Source organism: Ursus americanus, chromosome 6, assembly GCF_024610735.1.
Source record: "Ursus americanus isolate L20-20 chromosome 6, mUrsAme1.1.p, whole genome shotgun sequence".
Lineage (NCBI taxonomy): Eukaryota > Metazoa > Chordata > Mammalia > Carnivora > Ursidae > Ursus > Ursus americanus.
In genome coordinates, this window is record NC_142132.1 from 10,573,732 (window position 1) to 10,598,959 (window position 25,228).

The following is a 25,228-nucleotide window of genomic DNA, read 5'->3' on the forward strand; positions in this document are numbered from 1 at the left end:
GATTAAATCCGCGTTCTCCATTAACCCCACCGCCAGCCTTTGTCCCCAGGCCGCCTAGGAGCCTCCTCCTTTGAAATGCCACATAAAAATGATAGATGCTCTCTTCCTCCCTCCCGTGATCGGCAGGCCCTCTTTCCCTTTAAAGTTTAAGTGGGGCGCGCCCAGCTTAAACACAGAAGCATGAGGCCGAGCAGGCCGGGGGGGGGGGGGGGGGGGGGGGAGGAGCTGTGCCCCCGGGAGGAGCAGAAGCGGGAACCAGGGCAGCCCCCTCCCGCCCCATCAAGCGGCGCTGAGGGCCGGCCCTGCCGCTCAGCCAGGGATCACGTTGATGGAGATAATAGTAACATCAACCACAGGGGAAGAAAGCCTGACCGGTCCACGCGACAGGGCGCCGGAATGAGCGTTGAATGAGAGGATGTAGGCACAGTTGGGCTGGTGAATTCCGAATTCTGCACCACCGCCGCTCAGAGCGGGGTCCAGGGACCAGCCGCACTGGCATCACCTGCGAGCTGGTCAGAAATGCGCCTTCTCCGGTGCGCGGAATCAGAACGTGCACTTTCATTCGACTCGCAGGTGACCCGTGGTTCTGGTCGTAAGGGTAACAACACCAGCTAACACGGATCGAGGGCTTATCAGCAGCCAGCGCCGTTCTAAGCACTTTGTATAATTATTCTGTTTAAGCCTTGCAACATGCCAGATACACCATTCTGTGGATGCCAAGGTTGAGTGAGGTTCCGGGAGATTTGGTGTCTTGCCAGAAGTCACACGCGGAGGGATCCAAGCCCCAGCCGGGACAGCCTCGCATACAGGCACCCACGCAGAAACCCCTTCTAGTCCGCGTTTGCGCGTGCGCCGCATCAAGCTGGGGACTGTCCTTTCGGAGAACCAGGGACCCACTCCAGGTGGCTGGGCATGCACCCAGTTGAGATGGTCCCGTCGAAAGCACACTCGGCCACAGAGGGACATGCTCCTCGAGGCACCCACCTGCAGCGGCTCCGACAGGCAGAGGAGGCCCCTCACCGCCATACTCCAGCTTTTCTGCAGAAACACCAGCGCTGGGTGTAAGCAACCCCCCCCCCCCCGACACATACCCCCAGGTCTACTGTTGGCGCCACAAAAGGGTTAAATTAGAACTCAGCCACTACATAAATCTGTGTTTATCTGCTGCAAAGTAAGCTATTTAGGTTTCTGATTTACAATCCTCCGTTTTCATAAAAGTCAGTCATTCCCAGTAAAAGAATGTGGGTTAGATTTATAGGATCTGCGTTAGTCTTTAAAGCCCCAAGTTGGTCTATGACTCACTCTCTTTAATGTTTTTGCTCTAGTCCGGAGATATTCATGTACAAAGAGAAAGATTCAGATCTCTGCCCTAAAAAATAAGACTTTTGGGGGGAACTAATTATAATGGCGTCAATTGTACTATGCTTGTAAACTTGCCCTCAGCAGGCCCCCCGGAGCCTGTTTTCCAAGAGTTTTATTCCACAATAAAATGTGCTCTGGTTTGCAGCTTGGCATAGAAGACCTCCAATGGTATGAGTGCATGTTTTTTCCTACCAAATTATTAGAAATAAACAGCCCACCAGTGGAAAGGCAGAAAAATTATAAGCAAGGAAAATAAATCTTGGAATGTTTGCGTTTGGTGACTTTAATAAAATCGGTCACTTAGCCCAACAGCCCAACTGGCGAAATGGAGCCAGCCCGGTATTTTTATTTTAACGTGAGTTTGTGTATTGCCAGTGTGAAATGGGGTCAAGGCAAGGCACCGTGGAAAAAGGCTTTGATGTCTCCTTGAAAAATATTTTGCACTGTGACTGTATGGTATTTCATGCCCTTCTCCCCCTCCCCCCCCAGCCCCCGGCGTGATGAACTGCATGTCCGACTCATGACCATCACACGTAATAAAATATAGCCATCACCAACAGCCCTCTTTCCAGACCTCTCCCCTCCCGCAGCGAAGTCAGAATTCAAGGCAGAATGTTTAATACAAAATAAAAATGCTGATCAAATAATCAAATATAATTAAAGGGGATGGAGGAAACTAGCCTTTTAAACTTTTTCCAAAGCTAAGGCAAGGTGAGGGGCCCAAGTGCAAGAGGTGGGGGCGGGGCGGGGGGTGGAAGGTCTCAGGGCCTGGGCTGTCGGCCAGGCCTGTTCGAACTGGGTTGGGAGGGAGGGTATGCCAGTGCACTGAGAAGCAGAGAAGGATGGGCTGCAAGGATGGCCGAGCGCAATGAGCCCCGAATCAAACACACTCTCCTTCACCATATGTGTGAGACAGAAAAGTGTGCTTGTGTGTACAAGACTTTAACTCTGTCTCAGTGGGGGCACATTAGAGAGAGCGCAGGGTAAAGTGACAGACTTGGAGTATCTCCTCTTAGTCGTGGGCAGGAAAGGTTTACTGTGGGCCTGCAAAGTGCAGGCTGAGGCCCCCGGACACACAGATGCATGTGACTTGCCCTTGACTTTTTCCCAGACCAGTGCAGGAGCAGAGGAGTTGACGGAGGGTTTCGGTACAAGCAAGCAGCACCCATGGAACAGTCCAGATCTACCCGGTGTGGCCCATTAGTGTTTCAGGGGCTGCGACAAAAATCCTGTGGGGCTTCTTCCTTAATTTGTCTTAACCTTCACCTAGTGCAGGGAATTCTTTAGGTAGGTCCTCTGGGGCTCTCAGAAATGAACAAAATATGGTCCTGGCCTGAGTTCATTAGCACAAAGAAGTATCCAGAGCACTCCAGTAGACCACAAAGAAGCAGATACGGGCAGTAAAGAGAGAGAGAGAATATGTGCAAATCCAGAAACCAGGGAAGGCTTCAGGGAGTGGGTGGTGTTTCTGGGGCTCCTGAGGACTACCCTGGAGAGGGGAGGAGCGAGGGTAATCCAGGGAGAGAGAAGAATGAAAAAAAGAAAAGTTGAGCAGTAGGAAGGTTGGCCTGTTTGGAAGGAGGCAGGAGCTCTTTGCAGGTGCTTCCTGGAACATGTGAGGAGTCCGGAGGTTAGGAAAGGGAGCCCAGGCCAGGGATGGACAGTCTTGCACACTCGCTGAGGAACTGGACTCAGTCCTTTGAGTACTGGGGCCTTCCCTGACCCACCGAGTCTGGGGCTGTGTCCTTATTTGTGGCCCCAGCATACCGTCTCCCTCCCTCCCTGTTACAGAGCTCTTCACCCCCTAGTACTGCTCCGTTTGTCTCCCCCGTTGGACCGTGAGCCACCAGAGCCTTGTTCACTGCTCCAATCCTAGCTCCTAACACGATACCCAGTGCATAACAGATATTTAAGAAATATCAGAAGCAGAATGAATGCAATAGACTTTTCATGGTAATGAACTGAAGGCCGGCGTCAGAGACAGCCTGCTGAAGCCATTGGACTTTGGGTTTAGGGTCGACTGGAGCAGGGGGACCCAGGACGCAGGGATCTGTTGGCGTTGGCTGGCAGCTGGGGAGTGCAGTCGCTGGAGGTAGGAAAAGGAAGGGATGGGGAAGGCAGGAAGCAGAGAAGTTTGGAGATGAGGAAGGTGAGCGAAGCACAGTGAATGAATGAATGAATGAATGAATGAATGAATGAATTCAGTTGGGATCTGCTGCATTTGAAGTGTGCTAGGCCTCTGAATAGAGGCTTTGCAGCAGCCAGGTAGACATTCATCATAGAAACGTCTGCACAGTGAGCTCCAAGAGAGACAATGCAAAGAAAAAGCCAAGACTAGAGCCCAGGAGGCTGCCTATTTTGGGGAGATGGAACATCAGACACTGAATCTGAAATCCCTTTTCTGTGAACCCCCTCTCCTATTTTAGTTGAAATTGGTTTGGATTCACAGTGGGTCAGCCAATCTCCCTCTGATGTTGTTTTGATCTTAAACCCCCATAAATTGGAGGTCTCTTGAGGCATTTGAAGTGCACCCCCGTCCAGCACATTGGGAAGTAGCCCGGCTGGCAAACACCTTGAACTCTGTGCCACATCGCGACAAACAGCCCTGGACAATGAACACGCCTCTACTCTGTAGGCTCTGGGCATTGGCTCTTTTGTAGGACACAAGCATTAGCTACTGGGAGAAGCATCTAGAAGCAGGTGTTCTCTGCTTCCATGATGGAGCTGGTTGAGAGGATCCATGGGTCGTGAGCAGAGGGGTTGGCCCTCACGGCCAGGGAGCAAGGAAATAGAAGCACAGTTGACTAAAGGTCAGAAATGAGGGAGCAAAGTAGGGGCCAGAATGGAGCTAAGGGCAGGAGGTGATTGTTATAAAACCAGGAAAGATTGGCCTACCCTGAGCCTAGGAGGAGAGAGTATTTCTGGAGATTCCGAATAAGTGAGTCAGGAAGGAGAGGTGACAGAGAAGACCCTGCCCAAGGAGCCATGTCAGGCTAGAGCCAGGGCCTCCACCTTAATAATCAGCCAGGATGGGCCTGGTGCCCTTGGAGGGGGCGGGAGAGAGAGTGAGGGAGGGCTGCCCTGGCTAAGGAATCCCACGTGACTTTGAAGACAAGAGCTTTCCGTTAAGCTGGCCTCTGGAATCTTCCGCCCAGGCCGCATCTCTAGCAAAACAGTCTTTCCTCTGGGCAGATTGTCTGGGGGTAGCGTGAGATCACTTGGTTACTGACCCCTGACCCCGAAGGAGAATACAGAACAGACTGTCCTCATCTCCCCATTGGAGATGTCGGAAGTGCCCAGGGTGGCCTCAAGTATGTTCCCAATATTACTCAAGAAGTTTCTGGAATCTGTGCCTCAAACCAGCTGCTCTGCTCTCCATGCCATGCTCTGGTCAGCAAAGGCTGCTGAGATGAACTGCAGAGGATTTATTTACGTTTCCAGGAGAAGACATGCTTTTACAGGAAGGGTCCTCCCAGAAGTAAACAGCCAGCAGTGGCTTCCATCATGGGTCAGACCGGCTGAGGTAGAGGGTCCAGTCATAGAAGTGACGTCACCTCGGGATCTCCAGAGGCTGGGGGCTTCATCCTGGCAGGAGTCATATGGCACATTTAAAGTAATTTAAAAATTAAAAATTTTTGTACACATACCATAAAACTACCATATGAGCCATTTTAAAGTGTATGATTCATTGGTATTTAGTACATTCACAACGTTGTGCAACCATTACCACTATCTAGTTCCAGAACATTTTCATCCCCCCAAAAGGAAACCATGTATGTATTAAGCAATCACTCCCATTCTCATCTCCCCACGGCCCCTGAAAACCGCTCATCTGCTTTCTGTCTCTACGGATTTGTCTATTCGGACACTCCATACAGGTGAAGTCAGATAATAATAATATATGGCCACGTCTGCCTGGCTTCTTTTACTTAGCGCCCCTTTTCGGGCTCATCTGTGTTGTAGCGTCTGTCAGGACTTCATGCCTTTTAATCGCCGATTAATATCGCGCCGCGTAGAAAGCACGCATCCGTTCATCCCTTCACGTACGTTTGAGTTGCTCCCACCTTTTGGTTGTTGCGAATAATGCTAGTGCTGAACATTTATACTGGTTTTTTTTTTGAACGCCTGTCTTTAATTCTTCTTCTATCTACCTAGGACTACAATTGCTGGATCATACGGCAAGTCTCTGTTTACCCTATTGAGGAACTACTAGAATGTTCTCCGCGGTGGCTATTCCATTGGACATCCCCACTGGCGAGGTATGAGGGTTCCCCTTTCTCTACGTCTTCACCCATACTTGGTTTTCTTCTTGTTTCCGTGAGAGCCATCCCGGAGTGTGTGAAGTGGTATCTCACTCTTTTGATTTGCATCTCCCTTCTGGTAAGGAGGGTACGCATCTTTTCATGTGCCTGCTGGCCGTATTTTCTGTGGAGAAATGCCTACTCAGATCCACTGCCCTTTTACTAACTGGGTTCTTTGTCTTTTTATTATTGAGTTGTAACAGTCCTTTCCGCATTCTGGAGATCGGGCTCTTCTAGGTATCTGATTTGCAAATGCTTTCTCCTGCTCTGTAGGTTGTCTTTTCACTTTCCTGCTAGTGTTCTTTGATGGACCAAAGTTTCTCATTTTGTTGAAATCCAATTTATTTTTTTTTTCTTTTGCCAATTGTGCTTTTTTGGGCGGTCATCTAAGAATCTGTTGATAAATCCAAAGTCTTGCCCCTAAGAGTTTTATAGTTTTAGCAGCTATATTTATGTCTGATAGGACCTTTTGCAAGAGGTGTGTGCAGAGTGAAAGACAGCAACAAGGAATGGTTCAGGACCCTGGGGCAAGGCAGGCAGGGCCACCGTTACCCTCTCTGGGGACATTACTGTTACCAAGCCTGGGGACAGAAGAGAGAGAGAGAAGAGCAAGTGGAGTCGAGTCTGCCACTGTGTAGAAGGGGAAGGGACTGACTGCCAGGAGCTGTGTGCTTTGGGAGGGGGATGCCCCCATCCCGCCAACAGAGAGAAACTGGGGGATCTTCTGTTTTCTGATCCTTGCTGATGCTTCCATTGGTTGAACCCCACCAGAAACTAGATGACAAGGGAGCCACTAGATGCAATTGCTCCAGGTCAGTCTCCCCGGGCACTGAACAGCCTGGAGGAGGTGAGGGGTATAAATCTGGGGGCGTAGCCAACAGGATAACAGCCCCCAAAGATCCTCTGGTCCTAATCCTCAGAACCTGTGACTACACTGCAGCCGTGGTTAAGGATCTTGAGACGGACCGATTGTTCTGGCTTATACGGGTCGGCATAATATAACTACAAGAGTCCTTATAAGGGGAAGGCAAGAAGGTCATTGTAAGAGTTTGAAGATGCTGTGCTTTGAAGATGGAGAAAAACACTATGAGCCAAAGAGTGTGGGTGGCCTCTAGAAGCCAAAAAAGGCAAGGAAACGAATTCTTCCCTAGAGCCTCCAGGAGGAACGTGGCCCTGAGGACTCCATAATTTTAACCCAGTGAGACCCACTTTGGACTTAAGTCCTCTAGAACTGTAGGATAATAACTTTGTGTTGATTTAAGCCATTTAGTTTGTAGTAATTTCTTACAACAGTAATAACAAAGTAACACCAGAGGGGCAGGTAACGTTCCTCTCTGCCTCCCTCTGCCTGGGGAGACCTGGGGTTACCAGTCCTGGGAGAACTCCAGGTGACCACATTTACTTTCTCTGGGAAGACCACATTTCATGAGCCTTGCTCGCTGCTTTCTCTGGGGGGGAGGGGGGGCTGTGCGCCGTAACTGCCCTTGTGATCGTATTACATAGATTCACTCAGAAGACGAGATTCGCTCTGAGGGATAGAGAATCAGGGATTTATTATAGGAATTGGGTTTTATGCAATACTGGAAGCTGGTGGAAAATTCTGTGCAAGGCTGTTGCCTCTGGTGTTGAGCCTGCAGTGGATTAGGTCAGCCAGACCCACAGAGAGAAGGAAAGCTGGTGTGAAGAGCAGGAGAGCAGGGATCAGCTGGAATCCCTCAGGGGAACTGGAACCCAAACCTGTCCCCCATGCAACTTTGATGACGTGGGTGACCTCTCAGAGGAACTGTGCACTGAGCCACAGAAGTCACAGGCACCTGGTCCAGGACTTGAAGACGTTGGAGGAGGAGACCCAGAGGGCACTGACAAAGCTGCCCCAGACCAACAAAGTGCCCCGTACCAACCTTCGAGAGCATAAAATGGCCACCGTACCATTGTGTCTTCCAAATTTCCCACAGGTGTCTCCTGTGGTCAGTCCGAACCCAGAGGCGTATAGGAAAGGGAGTTGTGGGAATCGTGGTTGAGCCTGGCTGGGTTAATATGTTTCAAACCAATGGTGTGAAATGGTAAGCGTTTGTTAAGTGCTTATGCATCGTGGACCCCGGCTCCATTACGTCATTCAGCCACCTTGCGATGACGTCTGTTTCACAGGCAAGGAAACTAAAGCTCAGGACGACATACGTCCCCAATCATGTAGCTGGTCCAGAGAAGACACGCATGGCCGGTAGGTGCGTGAGAACGTGCTCAGTGTCATCATCCTTTGGAGATAGGCAAATCAAAACCACAGCGAGGAACCTCTTCACACCCACGAGAATGGTTATGATAAAAAAAAAAAAAAGATGGACAAAACATGTACTGGGAAGGCTATAGAGAAATTGCAAACTTCACGCACAGCTGGTGCGAATGTAAAACTTTTGAAAAACATCAGGCAGTTCCTCAAAATGGTATATGCATCGAGTTACCGTACAGCCCAGCAATTGCACTCCCAGGGACAAGGGGAAAGTCAGCACGCATCCACGCAAAGTGCGGCACACGAATGTCTTCGGCAGCCTCATTCATAATAGCCAAAAAAATGGAACCAACCCAAATGTCCATTAACAAACAAATGGGTAAATGAAAGATGGTCTAGCCACGCAGTGGAATATTACTCAGCCATGGACAAGAATGAAGTGGTGACACGCGACAGCATAGATGAACCTTGAAAACATTGTGCTAAATGAAAGAACCCAGACACAAAAGGCCACCTAGCGTATGATTCCATCGACAAGAAGTATCCAGTGCAGGCAAACCCATAGAGACGGAGGGCAGATTCGCGGTTGCTTAGGGCTGAGGGGTTGAGGGTAAATGGAGACTGACTGCTGATGGACACAGGTTTTTTCGCTTGTTCTAAAGTCGTATGGATGATGGTGCAACTCTGTGAATATACTAGAAACCCACGAATTGTATGTACAAGTATGTGGGGGGATTGCACGGTATATATATATCTCAATTAAGCTGTTAAAGAAAATCATGGCACTAGTAAAGAGCAATGCACAGAATCCAGCCAGGGTTTTTCTGACTTCAAAACCATGCTCCCCCTCAGTAAAAGTGGATCCCCAGCTGGGTGGAAGGGTCACCGGTGAGCTTGTTAAACATACGGATTCCCTGGCCCACTTCCCGGAGTCCAGTTGAGTCGAGGTGGTGAGGTTGGGAGTCTTTGTGCTTAAAAAGATCCAGGTGAGTGGATCTCACCTGGGGGCCACACCTGGAAAACCACTGTCCTCGGCTCTGCATCTCACAGCTAACCACGGACATGTGTCCGTGAAATCCGAGCACGTGGCTGAGTAGAGGGAAAGGAAGGAGGAAGAGAAAGACACGGAAGCTCGTGGACTGGGACATGTAGGGGAGGGGGACACAGTGGAGGGCCAGGTCGGAGACCCATTCCAGGGAGGGCACATCAGAACGAAAAGGAATGTCAAAGGTGTGTGGAAATTTCTCCAGAGGGGAGAGAGAGCAAATACACACTAGTCGAGTTTGCCACCTGCCTGGGGCTTCCGGAATGACTTGCTTCACCCTCAAGTGTAATCCTTGAGAGGAAGAGAATTTCAGCGAACTTGAGGTAACCAGTTCTCTGGGGCTTCTTTTTGAAGAACTAATCTGAACAAGTTTGGAACGCACCCAGCAGTGGTTAAATTTCAATCTTTTTGTGCTGTTACATCTTTGTTCCCTTTACCTTCTCCTTGAAGTGGAAGTGATTGATGCTTAAGTAACTTTGGCTATTGAGCAATGTTTATTCAGACTGCAGGGGAACAAGATAGGGCTTAAAGACGAGGTGGGCATGTTTCCTTTGAATGGCACAAGTAGGGCCTTTGAAAGTCAAGTGTATTCCCAGTTGCGCAGTGGAACAGAGCGAGAGGGGCCAGCGGGTGAGAGGTCTGCTGCCGGTGATCAATGTGCAGAGTTAAGTGGAGCTCAAACAGTCTCGTGAAGCCACCTGAGCCGAAGTCCCGGGTTATAAATATTGACTATTGCCTGGAACGTTCTGAGGATATCTTCGGGCTTGTGGTGAGCACTTTTGACCTAGGAACTGGAGGGCTTGGTAAATAAGCTTCTGAAGCTCTGAGGAAAGAGGCAAGTCCTGTTCCCATATTTCTAGCTACCTTCTGTAGCTAATGGCGGTCCCAGCCCCACCTGCCACCTCAGAGGTCAGCAGAGACTAGCGCCAAAAAGAAACCACCCTCACCCGCGACACCAGTGATGGTCGCCATCGCCTCCAGAGGAGCCCGAACTCCTCCACGTGTGGGCTCCCTCCTGCCCATTGGCTCCAGTCGGCCCGTGGTCGCCGCCAGCAGGGCTCAGCCCCGTCCAAAGCACACCCGAGATCTGGCCTGGCACACACTTACTGGATCTTAAAATCCAAAAATATACAAGCAAAAACAGGAAGGAGCAATTGGCTTCATTTTGCTAGGCTAGTCTAACACTCGAAGTTGGCCATCTTTGAACCTATGGATTGAAGATGGGGCGAGGGACCTGCAGTCTCTGGGGTAGCAAAGGGAGGTTGCAGTTTTCTGAGCTCTGGGTGAGGGCTCATCAACGGGGGTGGTGGTGCTCGAAACGGCCCTCTCCTTCTGAGGGGGGAAGGGGGTGGAAGGAAGAGCTGAGGGCCTCTGCGTATTCTCCGCTAGAGCTTCCAGAGGGAACGCCACCGACAGCACCTTGACTTCAGCCTGGCGTGCCTGTGTTGGCGCTAACCCGCACACTGTAAGATAGGCTTGTGTTGCTTCACGCCGGGACCTTCGCGAGAACTTGTTACCCCGTCAATAGAATATTAATACCCGGGTGAAGATCGCGGATGTACGAGGTCTTTGAAAAGTGCTATCTAGATGGCCGTCGGACGAGTCCTGTGGCTCAGAGGCCAGGAGGGGTGGGCACGTCTGCGGACGCGACACCCCATCCCTGCAGATGAATGTGTCACTCATCTCCCTCCTCATCCGGGGCCCTCTCCAAGTGGATATAACTCTCCAAGACCTCGATGCGCAGTGTCACCCCTCCCGCACCCGCTGAGGCAGCTACCTTCGCCCCCAGCAGAGGGGAGGGCCACGGGACAGAAACGAGCAGCCTGTCCCCTTCCTCCAGCTCTGGGGTCCTCGGCCTCAGCCAGTGGTTCTCAACCCTGGTGTCACATTAAAGCACCCGGAGAGCTTTGGAAGCCCGCCAGCGAGTGGGCCCCCACCTCGGAGACTCAGACGGGCTTGGTCTGTGGGGTGGCCGGGCCACCAGCATCTTATAAACACGCCTGCAGCCGTGGCCGGTGCAGGAGCGCTGGGAGCCGCGGCCAAGAGAGGCCGCCCCACGGGGCTGCTGCGGGAGAGTCGTCCCTCTCCCTCGCGGGGACGCCGGTGTCCGATTTCTCCCAGCCCCTGCAGCCTGGCTGGCGTCAGTGTGCCCACTAAGCCCGCTCCTCCCAGACAGGCAGGCTCAACCATAAATTTTAATTCAAAACTTTTCCTTTTTATTATTTTCAAATGCTCAAGGCCCTAAATGCGACGAGAAGCTTCTCTCATGCTCTGACCTGCAGAAAAGCAGGGTGTTTCCCTTCCACCAGGGGCGTCCTGTTTCTGCAGCCCCACCCCCCTTACACACACACACACACACACACACACACACACACACACACAACTGGTTATTCTCCGCATCTGTGGATACTCTTCTATCCAGCGCAAGGCCAGTGACTTCACCTGCTAAACTCTTTGTGTGAAGGCTCCTTCTCGGGCCAAATGGAAAGAGAATCCGGATAATCGTGGCTAATGTGAGCGCTGACAGGTACGGGCGCAGGACTCCACCTGCACAGGCCGCCTCCTCCGTGAAGCGCATGGAACTTGTCGGAGCACGTCCGCAGCCGCAGGAGCTCACCGGCATTCCTGGGCTGTTGTGTGTCTTGACTGCGCGCCTGACGCCGCCGTGTGCCTGGGAGTGACCGAGCCCCTTCGCCTGGCTTCCTGCCTGCAATACTGGAAAACCGAAGCTGCAGGCTTGCTTCGCACCTGGGACAATTCCTGGGCTGGCCCCTGCTCTGTGATCCGTGGCCTGAGCCTGGGCATGGGAGGGTCCCTCCTCCAGGTCATGTTGCCCCAGGCGGGGGCCACCCTTGGCCCAGAAACCCTCAGGAAGTCACATCACTCTGGTGAGCCAGAGGAGTGGGATCCAGTGGGTCGGGCCTGAGGTTCTAGGTTCCTGACAAGCTCCCCAAGGGGCTGCTGATGGTCCGACTCCGGGACCAACCACACCTGGGCCAGCAAGGCCTGGGACCTCTGGAGCTAGGTCCAAACCCAGCGAGAGCTGCCATGGAAACCTCTCTAGTGAACAGGTGGAAAGGTACGAGGGAGCCCTAGAGTGCTGCGGAAGGAGGCCCAGCGGCGTGACCACACATGGCTGTGGCTCACGGGTAGTGAAGATGTTGCCGAAAAGCGATCAGTGGAGGCGGCCTCCTCCCCTCGCGTCCACCAGCCTCTACTGTGCAGCACGGAAACCAGAACCTGCTCCCTTGTCGGCTCCAGCTCCGTCTGTAGCTCCCGGACACTAGGTGATCCCCTCCCAGTTGCTCGAGCAACACACAGGGCCCCTCGGTCAGGTCGCAGTCCACCTCTCCGGCCTGAGCCCCTGGCCCGCATCCCATCGTCTCTCAGGCCTGAGCCCAGGGACACCCCGTCCGTCATCTCAGAGCCCCAGGCACAGACACTTCCTCCGTGCGGTCTCCCCAACTTCGGCTAGAAGGATTCTCACGCTCTCCAGGCCTCGGAACACTTCGTGCCCCCCACCTGCTCGGGAGCTTTCTTTGTGGTGCTGTCATCGCCTCCCCTGCCAGCCTCCGAGCACCTCAGAAATACCTCCTGCCAGGCAGGCGGGGCCCCCAGGCGATGCCTGTTTCAGATAGAAATCCTAGCAAGATCGGGGCTGCAGCCTGGCTCAGAGCTGGGGGAGGCTCAGCGGGCCTTCTCCGTGCAGGAGAGCCAGCGGGTGGAGATCCCTGCCCAGAGAGAAGAGGAGCTGCGTGTAAAGCTCTCTCGCTCACTCCCAACTCCCCCTCCTCTTTCCTGAAAGAAGGAGCCCCTTGTCTGCAGCGCAGGCCCCAGGCCCCGTGAACCTGGCAGGTGTGTAGAAACCTGACGGGGTGAGCGCAGAGGGTCCCTTGGCGGGGAGCTGTATCCCCAACAGTGAGGTCAGACCCTCACCTGTCTGTCAAACGGGTTAAAATACATCTCTGCTAATATCGGAGCACATCTTGCCTGAATACTGAGGTCGAGCGAGGGTTGATTCTACATGTGGTATGTTTCGTAGGCGTTAAATTCAGTGTACTCATTTTAGTTTTGTTTTCCACTCCCTCTTTGAAGGAGGGGTGTGGCTTAAGCCCTTCCGTGGGGTCTGGATCCTAAGGAAGCCCAGGGCCTCTAGACCCCTTGCAGACACCCCCAGGCTGGGGTCTGGGGGTCGGGGGGTCTGGGGGGCTCGGGGGCAGGGAGGCAAGGCTTTTCTTTTCTTCCGTTGTCTTCGCTGATGGACGGCAGTGCCCAGCTAAGGGCTTCTCTTTTCTGCCTGGAGCTGGATTCTTCCTCCAGCTGCCTCCTCTCCCGGAGGGAAGGGAGTGAGTTTCCTCCAGGGTAGAGGAACTTCGCCCAAGCCCGGAACTCAGGGACAGCCACCAGGAAGTCACGAGGACCAAGCAATCAACGTGTTATTTGCACTTTCTTTGAGAGGGGCCCTCCAGGTGGGATTGTACAGTTGATCCTTGGTGGTATACAGCCCGAAGCCTCTTCCAGGGGCCTGGCTGGTGCTGCCCAGCGTGCTCACGCCCCGGCGGGAGGGGGGGGGCATCCCATCCCCACATGTATGAGCCCCTCTAACCCCAGGTGTCTTCAATGCCCGGCCCCTGCCAGGCGCCCCAGGAAACACACCTGCAGCCTGCAGCCTCCTGACCTGGGCTGGGCCCGGCAGGTGCCTGCTCCTGCAGCCGCCGCCACTCCACATTCCACCGTGCCTCACCTCCGGGCTGGCTCAGACAAGCAGCTCCCCCCGCCAGCTCCGGATGCCCAAACAGAGGCCTCTCCCTCTCCTCGACTGGGCCTAATTGCAACCTGGACGTGAGTGTCAGGAGGGACGGGGGAGAGCGTGTTAACAAGCCAGGAGGCTCCTGGTCTGAACGCTCTGGCAGTCAGGACTCCTGCATCAAGTGTAAGGCCGAGAAACAGAGACAGTGCAGGGACGGGAGCTAATTAAGCTGTAAACCATCCCCAGAGCCCCAGTGCATTTGTAATTATGCTCTCTGATCTCAGAAGCGCCTCGGGCACTCTGGGAGAGGTGGGGGGAGGGGGGGAGCAGATGATTGAGAAGTTCATCGGGGCTTTGAGAATGGATTTTCATGAAACTGACATTTACACCGTTCTTGGAGAATCTCCCTGAAAAGAACCATAAACCGTGCCTAATTCTGCCACGTGATCGGAGGAGCTCCAGTCGGCCGGCCCCAGGGGGTACTGACTTGTTTTATGTAGGTCAGGGGACCCCTGCGTGGTATGATTTTGGAAGCCCCCCTCCCTCGCTCCTGCCCACGGAAACACCCCAGCTCAGTGCATTGGTGCTGAAAATCATGCAGCTGTTTAATTCTGGTGCTTTTAACATCGCCCAAATCCAAACACTGTGCCTGCTTTCTCGAAGCCGCACCTCAGGGGGAAGGATGGGACCTCTCATCGCTATATTCCCAACTTGTCTTTTTTTTTTTTTAACAGTCAACAAATTAAAACATGACCTTATATTTAGGTCTAATTTTTCAAGTGGGTAAACTGAGGGCCAGGAAGAGTTGGGGACTTCATTCGAGATCACACAGGCAGAAAGGTGGCAGAGCCGGACTTGCAGCCAAGTCTGGCCTCAAATCTAGCAGACTCGGCAGTTTATAAGAAGTTGAGTAAAAAAGAAAAAGCTGGAAAGCTGAGGACTTGTCAAGCATCGTCCTGCAGAGGCTGGTACTGGGGAAGGGGGCCATGCACAAAGGGCTGGACCCTGAAGTCGGCTCCTATTATCACCTTTGGTCATTTTTTGATTTGTTGACTGTTAGCAAAACTCCAGGTCGGGATATAGCCTTGCTCCGAAGGATAGATTACAAGCAGAAACTCTCACGCCGATGCACTTGGGTCTGTTAAGGCCATCCCCGTGCAGCGATGGGCCCTGCTGACAATTGACTCGGGTCTGGGCCGAGCACACGCTCCCCCAGAAGCCCCTTTCCCCAGACAGTCCCACATAACTGCATAGCAGCAGCTCATCGGGGCTCAGCCTTTGAAGAAAACCAGATAATACTGGGCTCAACCCAGTTTCGGCAGGGGCTATTTCTTTTAAAAACAAAGAAGGAGACAGACAAAATTCCTGCCTGAATCCGTTCACCCTGCCCCTGCGGCCAAGCCCCAGGAATTCTGCCCTGGCGGGGAAGACTCAGACCTCAGCACTTTTCTGAGCAACGGGGATTTGGGCCAGAGTCTCCTCCCATGATTCTGGCTCCCAGAGCGGCAGCAAGGCACGTCAGAGGGAGCTGGCCCTCAAGAGCCTTCCAGATCGGTGGAGCGAAGCTCAGGAACCTTGAGATTTTTCTATTTTTACTACGAATCATAATATAGAAACAACGAATTGTTCATCAAGTTTTAATACAAATGGAAGAGTTGAGGAACGTGGCCGGGTGCCTGGCATCGAGTAAGGACCCCCAAAATTGTCATTATCAAAAGAATACATTTCTAGCTATAAAGGTAGCTCTCTCGTTGTAAACAAATTTATAAAACCCCAAGAAGTACAAAGTACAAGGAATTCAGTGCATCTATAATCCGAACTCCCAGACATGGCACCTGGTGGGTCCGTATCCTTCCAGAATTTTTTCTACCCATCCGCTCAATATATCTATCATATAAACTGGGTATGTCGATATCACACACCGTAAACGGAATAGATCTACTCACAAACATGGGCCCCTGGCGTAGGTGTTGTTTGACTACAGTTTCGCTGTACATCATTTCATGAACTTCTTTTCGTAGTAACAGGTATTTACCTAATTCATTATTTTTCACAACTGCAGGGCATCCTGTTATAACAGCTCTCCAGTGAGCATCCTTGCACGTCGATGCACATCCTTGCACGCCCTTCACTCCCTTGCCTGATGATTTTCTCTGGGTGAATCCCAGAAGCTGGGCTCTCAGAATCAAAGATATTAGGGGGGCCCAACTGCCCCCCAGAAGGAGCACACCAGTTTTCTTCCTGACCTCTTTTCGGGTATCAACACCGCCTTGACCTGTGTCGATCCTCACTATTCATGGATTCCACGTTTGCAGATTCGCAAGACTTGGTCCAGAAAGTCTCTATAGAAAAGACAATCCAAATTTTTTCCTTTTCACTTGTGATACCCCTGGTATGTAGTGAGCACTCAATAAATGCAGTGAGTGTTGAATGAATGGAAGAAAGTCAGAGGTGGTTGTACAATTTGGACCCCAGGTCAGGATCTTGGATTTTCTGTTTCTTCTTTTTTCAACTGGTATCTTTCCCTGTCCTGCCTTTAGCTGGTCCTCACAGGCATTTCTCGGAGGCACAAGCACCCCCCCACAGAAAAGCAAACTCCAGCTGTCACCCTTGATCTTTTACCACTCATTAAATCGAAGGCCACCAATGGCATCGATGTAGCATGGAGAATCGTATTTTCCCAACTAAAAAGTAGGAAACGAGGATGTTATCTGATTTATAAATCTATTTATGTGGAAGAAGAAAAATATTTGCAGAAGAATAATATTTTGTGACACGTGAAGATTATGCGGAGTTCGAATTTCAGTGTCCATAAAAACTGTTGTTGGAACGTGGCCACACCCTTTTGTTACAGATCGGCGATGGCGGATTCTGCTGCATTATTACCATGGAGGGGGGCAGTTTCTACAGAGAAGGGACCGCCCCCAAGCCTGAAATATTCACTCCCTGGCCCTTACAGGAACGTTTGCCAACTTGTGGCCTGGAGTTAGGAAAGGATACTTGGTCACAACATATTTTTAAGTGTACGTGTGTGCTCACACAGACACTAGTAATGCAAAAATTCTTTTGTTGAGAATTGTGGTCTTCCAACTTGGCCTCAGACCCCTTTTCCATCTCGAAAACCACTGACGACCTAAAAGAGCTTTTGCTGAATGTGGGTCATATCTATTGATATTTGCCGTATTTGAAATTAAATCTATGAAACACTTCAACATTTATTAATTCGCTGAAAATAACACAATAACCCCATTACATACTAATATACATATCACAGTTTCATGCAAAAACAACTGTATTTTCCAGAACAAAAATGTCAGCTGAGAAGAGTGGCATGATTTTATGTATTTGCAAATCTCTTTAAAATCTGGGTGAATAGAAGACAGGGAGATTCTCATCATTGCCTCTGTGGTCACTCCACTGCAACAGTACGCCTGAAACAGCCTCTGGAAAACGCCACCATGAGGGCAAAAAAGACAAATAACATCTTAGTACTCTTATAAACATAGTGGATCCTCCGAAAGTTTCTTGGGGAACCCCAGGGGTCCCCAGGCCACACTTTGAGAACCGCTGGTTTAGAAGCACAAGGGCACATATATGACAGTGTTCGCAGGGTGAAGCGTCTGTGAGAGGACTCTCTGAGCTGGAGCCAAGAGGACGCCTTTTGCCCAACAAGGTAACCAGAGTCTCAGAGATGGAAAAGGTTAGGACAACGCAGGCCATCCCCTCACTTTGTCCCGCAAACCTGGGGTGGGGACAGCCGCTCACCTGCAGCCCCAGCAGCCAAAGCCGCTGCGGGAGAAGCAGGAGGGGCTTCCGCGGTGACAGCTTCTCCTCACCAGGTCCCAGCCTTTCCACAAGCCTCCTCCGTCCTCCTCCCTATTTCTTCTCCTCCCCTCCGCCCTCTCCATGCGCTGGGGGGAGAGAGCCAGGTGACGCGCCACCCTGTGCGTCCTTGGGAAGGACCAGGGCAGCTCTCCTTTGCATTTCCCGTGGACGCGTCTGTCTGAGATCCTTCCTTCCCCAGAGCCCGGCCTCTAGTGCCTTCCCGGGCCCCCAGCCGCCCGCTGCACCGGCGCCCTCATCATCCTATTTTCTCTCGCACGGAACATGCGATGCAGTCTACTCCCCTGCTTGCTTTCGCTTGTTTTCATTTTTGAACTGTTGTTACTACTCTGCGAAGACAGCGCAGTCTGCATACGGCACCTGAGCCCAGAAGTGTTCTGAGCATGAAAGTGGAGGTCTAGGACGTGCTCGAGGCATGACCCGCTGCTTCTGACTCGGCGGGATTCTGATGGGAGGATGCGTCTGATGTTCTGTCCACTCGCTAAGCACCAAGCACCGTTTCAAGCCCTTGAGACCCTTGAGACCGTGCACTGTGCACCTTGACCTCTGCTTTTCCCCTTTCCTTTCTTTCTAGAAGCCACAGTTTTAAGTGAGGTGTGCAGCTTCCCAGTATAGAGACAACATCTGCAAGCCTCCCTTGCATCCAGGTGTGGCCACCGGACTAAGTGTGGGTCAGTGAGATGTACAGAGGGAGCCCTGTGCCTCTGTGTCTCTCGCGCTCCTTCCTGCTAGCCGCAGCGAGACTCTGATGAGCGAAGCTCCAGTGACCATCTGGGGCCATGCAGCGGAAGCCACTTGTTGCAGAAGCTACAGCAACGGTGAGAAGGAGCCGGGGTCCCTGACACTGCGCAACATACCAGCCCTGACGGCCTGGCTGTGGTCTTTTGAAGGAAGCAACTATCTTTCCTTTGTTTTAAGCCACTGCCTTCTGTTACGGTTAAATATAATCATAATACAGACCTTTAAGATCATTACTTTTGATCCTTATGACAACAGTGGGACATCAGCACTTTCCAGTCGAGGCAGATAGAGATTATATCACGAACCCGAGGCCGTATACCCGACGAGGGCTGAAACAAAGATTCTCGCCCAGGCAGTCAGAATTCCAATCCTGTGCTTTTAATAACTATACTTTGCTCCCCACTAGCTCGATAAATGACTGGCTTTCTTCCTTTTGAAGTTGGTTTTCTGGCTTCCTTCATTTCCTGTTTATAAAAATCTCCTACTAGATACTAGCTTCTGGAGTAGAGCCACTGGGTTGCCAACTACCAAATGGGGCAACAAGACCCTTATTTATTATGTTCTCAACTCCTGTGACCTTACAGGTGTATGGGCACACATGTGCACACGCACACACACACACACACACACACATACACATATGCAAACACTGATGGTACATATCCACCTCAGAGGGAAACGCCGGGTGTCCTCCCAGCTCCTTGGACGTTGGCTTTTAGACTCTCCACACGCTGATCATGGTCCTAAACCCACGAATATATCCTGTAGTTTGGGATTATACTCTCTGGCACATAGAACCTCCATGATTACCATGGAAAGGGACGAGAACACTTGGATATCCCGCCCCCTGTTTTATGCTTCAACCCAGAAGTAATAGGTCACTTCCTCTCACAACCCATTGGGCAGAACTAGTCACATGACCCCACCAATCTACAAGGAGGCTGGAGGAGGACACGTGATAGGTATAGGGTGAGCTGGAAGTGTCTCTACCATCTCATGTAAGCATCAACATGTCTGCAATCATGAGTCCAACTAAAAAATATTCTGAATTCTTTCCTCAGTCTTTGGTGGGCACAGGTGGATATTTCTAAGCTCCAATTAATGGGAAAGCCCAGATGCAGAAGGACTTCCACGAGCATCTCTGTCCTAGTGACAGAATGGGTTAGGATTTTAATATTTGATGGTTGAGGAGCAATTAGTCAAGTGGTGTCTGAGAATTAAAAGAGGATACTTAGTGGCCTGAGGAGAAATAAGTCAGTTGGTCGGATTTTGCCTTCCAGCCACGAGGAAACCTGGACCAGCACCTGTGGCACCCACCCCAATTCTTCTACCCACTCTGGTCCTCCCAGAAAGTTGAGAGGAAATACATGCACAGATTTGGAACTCTGGACTTTGAAAAGAGATGAACTCAAGAATATGTATCGAGAGAACTGTAGGTTATTATTTATAACCTGAGTCCTGCAGTCTGAACACATGAGATTTTGTTTAGAAGTTTGAAGAGGAACGGTCAGCTTCTCTCTTTCATGGTTGGTCAACTCCAGTTAGTACCTAGGATCTAGTTGAACCAGGGGCTGGCTTGTTTCTGCTCTGGATGGTAAATCAACCACTCAGATATTTACTTCGTCCCTACCACGTGCCTGGTAGAATGCTAATGAATACTTGATGTTTGTGAAAGAGCGGTGCAGGGCACTACAAGGCAACGAAACAAGTTTTGCAGTAAACATGTCACTTTGGTAATATTTACAAATAGCTCAGAAAAACTTGCCTTTCAAAGTAGTCCGTTTAGAAGTTTGCAGGCTTATTTCTTTTTTTTTAAGATTTAATTTAATTTAATTTATTTTTTTAAAGATTTTTATTTATTCATTTGACGGAGAGAGAGATAGCCAGCGAGAGAGGGAACACAAATGGGGAGTGGGAGAGGAAGAAGCAGGCTCCCAGCAGAGGAGCCCGATGTGAGGCTCGATCCCAGAACGCCGGGATCACGCCCTGAGAAGGCAGATGCTTAATGACTGAGCCACCCAGGCGTCCCTATTTATTTATTTTAGAGAGTGGCGGAGGGAGCCAATGCGGGGGGAGGAGCAGAAGGAGATGGAGAGAGAGAGAGAATTTTAAGCATGGAGCCTGATGTGGGGCTCAATCTCATGACCCTGAGATCATGACTTGAGTCAAAATCAAGTCACAACCAACCGAATCACCCAGGTGCCCCAGCGCGCTTATTTCTGAGATAGCTGAGTAGCTGAGAAGGGTCTTGGCACCCTCTTCTGGAAACAACTTCAGGCCCGGGGTAAGGGCACATCTGAAAGTTGACACCATTACCGCTGTAACATCCCCTTTTGTGCTACTATTGTTACCATCAGAGTTACCTCCTACTTTTCTAGAGTTGGCATTCAATACCTTTTGTGTATTCTCAGAAATCAAACACATGCTCAACAGAGGAAGAGTAACCATGCCCACAGAATATCTAGAAACATGTGCTATAGCCTCTGACAGCAAATCCCTAATTACATTTCAAAACTCTATGACAAATCGTATTTTCCAAAAGCCGTATCCCTCATCCTATTTCTCATCTCTACAATCTCCAAGAAACTTGACGCTCGCCCACCAAGAGGTGGAGACTAACCCCCTTCCCCTTGCAACTAGGTGAGTTTCGGACTCACCTGCCATCCACAGCAGGCAGGGAGGTGATGCTGTCGGACTTCAGCGTGGGGTCACAAAAGGTCATCCGGTTCTGCCATGTGAGTCAAACACTCTCACCAGAGCCCTGAATCACCACGGGAGCTCTCCGTCCTTTCTGTGGTGTCAACACTCCCACAACGGCCAACGTGGTGAACACAGAGTTGGAAAGAGACGCACACAGGGGCCAGGCTGGCTCCAGCCCACCCCCTACACAGAGCTGCAGCAGACCCCGAAATGGGTCAGCTCTGCACAGCCAACAGGTGCTCCTGAATGGGTTGCAAAGTTCCCGTTTATGGGATGCAATTTGTGGCGCTTCTCTGTGCTTGCCTCTGGCCAAGACAGAGAATGAGACCCTTCTGGCTTCATGGTGGACAAACAGACCTGAAACTTCTTTTTTTTTTTTTTTTTTAAAGATTTTATTTATTTATTCGACAGAGATAGAGACAGCCAGCGAGAGAGGGAACACAAGCAGGGGGAGTGGGAGAGGAGGAAGCAGGCTCACAGCGGAGGAGCCTGATGTGGGGCTCGATCCCATCACGCCGGGATCACGCCCTGAGCCGAAGGCAGACGCTTAACCGCTGTGCCACCCAGGCGCCCCCAGACCTGAAACTTCTAAGCCACCCAAAAGGACCCCTAAATGTGGCAGTATCTTCCCGTGATACCGAAGAACGTAGTGGAGAGCGCCCTCGCCTCCTGAGGGGTGACACGCAGACGGCTGTGGGCAGCGTAGGCCATCAGCTCTCTGGGGTTTTGAAGGCCGTACCTCCCTCATGAGGCTGGGAAAACCTGCCCTGAGGGATTTGGCCTGCACGGAACCACCTGGTGGGCCAGGAGCCGTGGGGGGGCTGGGCCTGCTTTGTGAGAGTGGGGCCCCGTCTAGCGAGAGAACGTGCCTGCGCCCCACCACCTGGGAAAATACCCACCCCCACCAACCGACACCTGACTCAGCGTGAGGGGGTCAGAGAGAGAAGTCCGTGCTCTTTGCAACGACAGGGTTTCTATCTTAAATTAATACACTGGATTTTGGAAAAAGAAAACACGTAAAAGGAGAAAATAAAAATTGTACCCGATCCCCCGCTCTTCCCACTGAAAACTCTGGCTTTGTTTACAGTCTTTTAGAATATACAGTATATACGGGTTTCACACCCAGAGTCTTTCCCTTAGCATTAATGACATCATGGTCATCTCCCCACATCCTTAAATCTTAAAAAATAATAATGGGTGAGGGGCGCCAGGATGGTGCAGTCAGCTGGGCATCTGACTCTTGGTTTCGGCTCAGGTCATGATCCCAGGTCATGATCTCAGTGTTGCGGATCGAGCCCGATGTTGGGCTCCACACTCAGTGCAGGGTCTGCTTGTCCATCTCCCTTTGTTCCTGCCTCCCTCTCTCAAATAAATAAATAAATAAATAATTTAAAATGAGTGCATAATATTCCATCATTTGGAAGAAAACAACTCTAACTACTAGCCATATAGGCTAACTTTGCTTTTCCATGATGGAAAAACTTTGTAAGTCGGTCTTTGTGCTCTTACCTGACTCTAGCGCGCTTGCGGCAACAGGAAAACGTCATGCAGCGACGGGGTCGTTGTTAAGGCCCTTGATGAACTTCACCGTTTGGCAGAAAGCTGCTCTCGGTGTGAGCCCCCGCCGGAGGGCGGACCAGCGCAGGTCCCACGGCGGCGAAAGGGGCAACATGAATTTGCACGACTGGCTTGATGAGTACATGAAAACGTTGTGTATGCTTGCTGATCGTGTGTATTTTGCTGTTGACTCGTGCTCTTTGTCCCTTTTCTTACAGACATCTCAGCACTTCTGTGAGGGTTTGCAACAGCCTTCCACATCAAAATAAAATCGTTGTGATGTTTAGCACACACATCTTCCCAGCATTACTGACAGCTCCATGGAGTTCCAGTTTCCGTGGTCAAACGCAATCCTCTCTTACTTTTTAACTTACGTCGAAGCTCTTGTATCTACAAAGTCCTTCTCTCAAGATCTGAAGTTTACGTACGTCTTCTATGCTTATGTTATTTTTGCATCTAACTGTTAAATGCCTGTGGACTTAATTTTGATATATGGGGGAGCTAGGAATTATCTTTTATCTTTTCCACATGGTTGGTCCTAACATCATGTGTTGACCAACCTTCCTTTCCTCACAGGTCTTCACCATGGGCTAATTTTTTTAATCTATAGTATTTCTATCAGGGCCTGTGTTGGAGACTGTTATCCCCATCCATCTGGGGGCGGTTTGCTTTGGCTATTGAAATTTTATAATATCTTTGTTTTTCTTCTTTTCCCTCAACAGCATAACACTTTTACGACAGTGTCTTCTCAAAATATTCTGGATGAAGTTACCAAAATGTCCTGCTTCAGGCCTCATCCAAATACAGCTCTTATTGATCAGAGCAAATTGACAACTTTCCCCCAAGAAACCGCTCTTCTAATTTTCCCTGCTCTTCCTGGCCTTGGGCTTTGGGATGGAGAAGCAAGCAAGAGCAGGCAAAGACAGAGCTTGGGCCTCACGAGGCCACCTTGGCAGGAAGTTAAATGGTGCCGTCACCTTCTTCTTATCGCGGGTCACGTGTCCGTTGTTGCCAGAAGGCGGCGTCTTGCCTTCAGCTGGGTCTGCACTGCGTCCTGGCAGAGGGACACCCCAAACTGCGACTAGTAGCTGCTCATTACAGAACACTCCGCAAAGAGTCTGGGTTGTACTTGTAACTGCATCGCTAAATTATCTTGGGCGCACTGCTGTCACACTCTGGAATTCTGCCACACTATCTGTAGAATGAGGCTTCCAGACTGGACTCCCTTCCAGCTCGAACGCGGTCTCACGGGTTGTAGGCCGCCCTATCCAAATCTTGCCTTCGTTTCCCCGAAGCCAGCATCTGTCAGAACTTTTCAAAGCTCTGAGTTCGGACATCTTCACATTTTCCGGAGCCTTCTTGCTTTGTAAACAGTCTTTTCAAGATCCCAGGAATAAAAGCACCCCCAAAGTGCAAAGCAGATAAAAAGGAATAGCTATCCAAGGAAGAAGAAAGTTGTATGTATGTTTCTCTCTCTCTCTCTCATTAGTGTGACTTCTGACCGATTCAAACATTTGTTACACTTTTCCTGGAAACTTAAAAGTTTAATTTGGAATACAGTCATGGAGAGAAAATTCTGCTGAGTATATAATGTAAAAATACGGTTGCTAATGAGTGGCACTGACTTAACAGGAAATAAGGAAGAAAAATACAAATTTTGGAAGAAAATAAGCAAATTTCAAAATGTTTCCATTTGCTCCAAATCCAACTTCATTGCTTCAGGGGGTAGCTTGGAAATTCTTCTCATGAAAGCACAGTAATATTACTGTAGACTGTTTTCTGGCCTGGAAGACGTGGGTAGAAATGACAGATTTCCTAGAACAACGTTTGGGAAATTCGTGTTGATGGTACCTCTGATTTTAAGTTCTTCATTCTTTCTTCCAGAAAAAACACACCAAATCGTTGCAACAACCCAGAACAGAGTTGCAAATTCCTGCTTCTTCAATTGAAAAAAAAAAAATCTTTTTGTTCTTTGTGTCCTATCGCTTGTGTGTGTTGTGAATATCTGAGTGTGTGAGGTTTTGAGATAGTTTGGGGACGCACCACAAAAGAATCTCCTTCTTCCCTATGAGAGATTCTGATTTTACACCATTAATTGGCATTTTCAAAACACTAAGCACCAGGTTTGAAGTCTACAAATAAAATGCAAGCCCAGATGCCGTGTTTACGCTTGTGTGCGTTAACAGTTCATAAGCAGTTCATTAAACTGATAACACTTTAAACAGTAACACTGGCTCTTTCAGACTCTCTCAGCCTGTAATTGTCCTGAGGCACCAAATGAACCCTTTCTAGGCTGGGAACCACAGGAATTTACATTCTTGACGTGTGTCTCTTAATTATGAACACCCTGGGCCCTGGCTGACTCAGGGAGGGTCGGGCTCAGGCCTGCATGCCCCACTGCGCGCACGGGGACAGGCCAGGAGTTGTGTGCTGGGGACACCGCACGGGGAAACGGGCCTCAGGACTGGGCCAGGGCAGCCGCAGGAGCAAGGCCGCCTCACGACTTTCCTGAAACACCTCAGCTGGGTTTGTGCTGAGCCTCTGACTGGAAACCAGTTTTCCAAGAACCCATCTCCCTGCGTATAAAGGTCTTGGGAATGAATGTCCACCACCCTCTCGAGTTCCCCTCCTAAGAGCAGCAATCTGCACTGCCTCAGGTCTCTCTAGAAATAGAAAAGCTGGGTGCAGTCTGCACCCCGTCT

General features: G+C 50.5%; 1 long non-coding RNA gene across 2 annotated transcripts; it reads left to right on the forward strand.

Annotated features, from left to right (window-relative positions):
• Positions 1-223: 223 nt before the first annotated feature.
• Positions 224-24,727, forward strand: LOC148109755 (uncharacterized). Of its 2 annotated transcripts, none has more exons than XR_015724706.1 (5): positions 224-1,061; positions 5,518-5,621; positions 15,748-18,346; positions 22,745-22,950; positions 23,249-24,727. It is a non-coding gene; the product is annotated as an uncharacterized LOC148109755 (long non-coding RNA). The 2 variants fall into 2 exon arrangements; XR_015724707.1 differs by having other exon boundaries at positions 18,103-18,346.
• Positions 24,728-25,228: the final 501 nt, after the last annotated feature.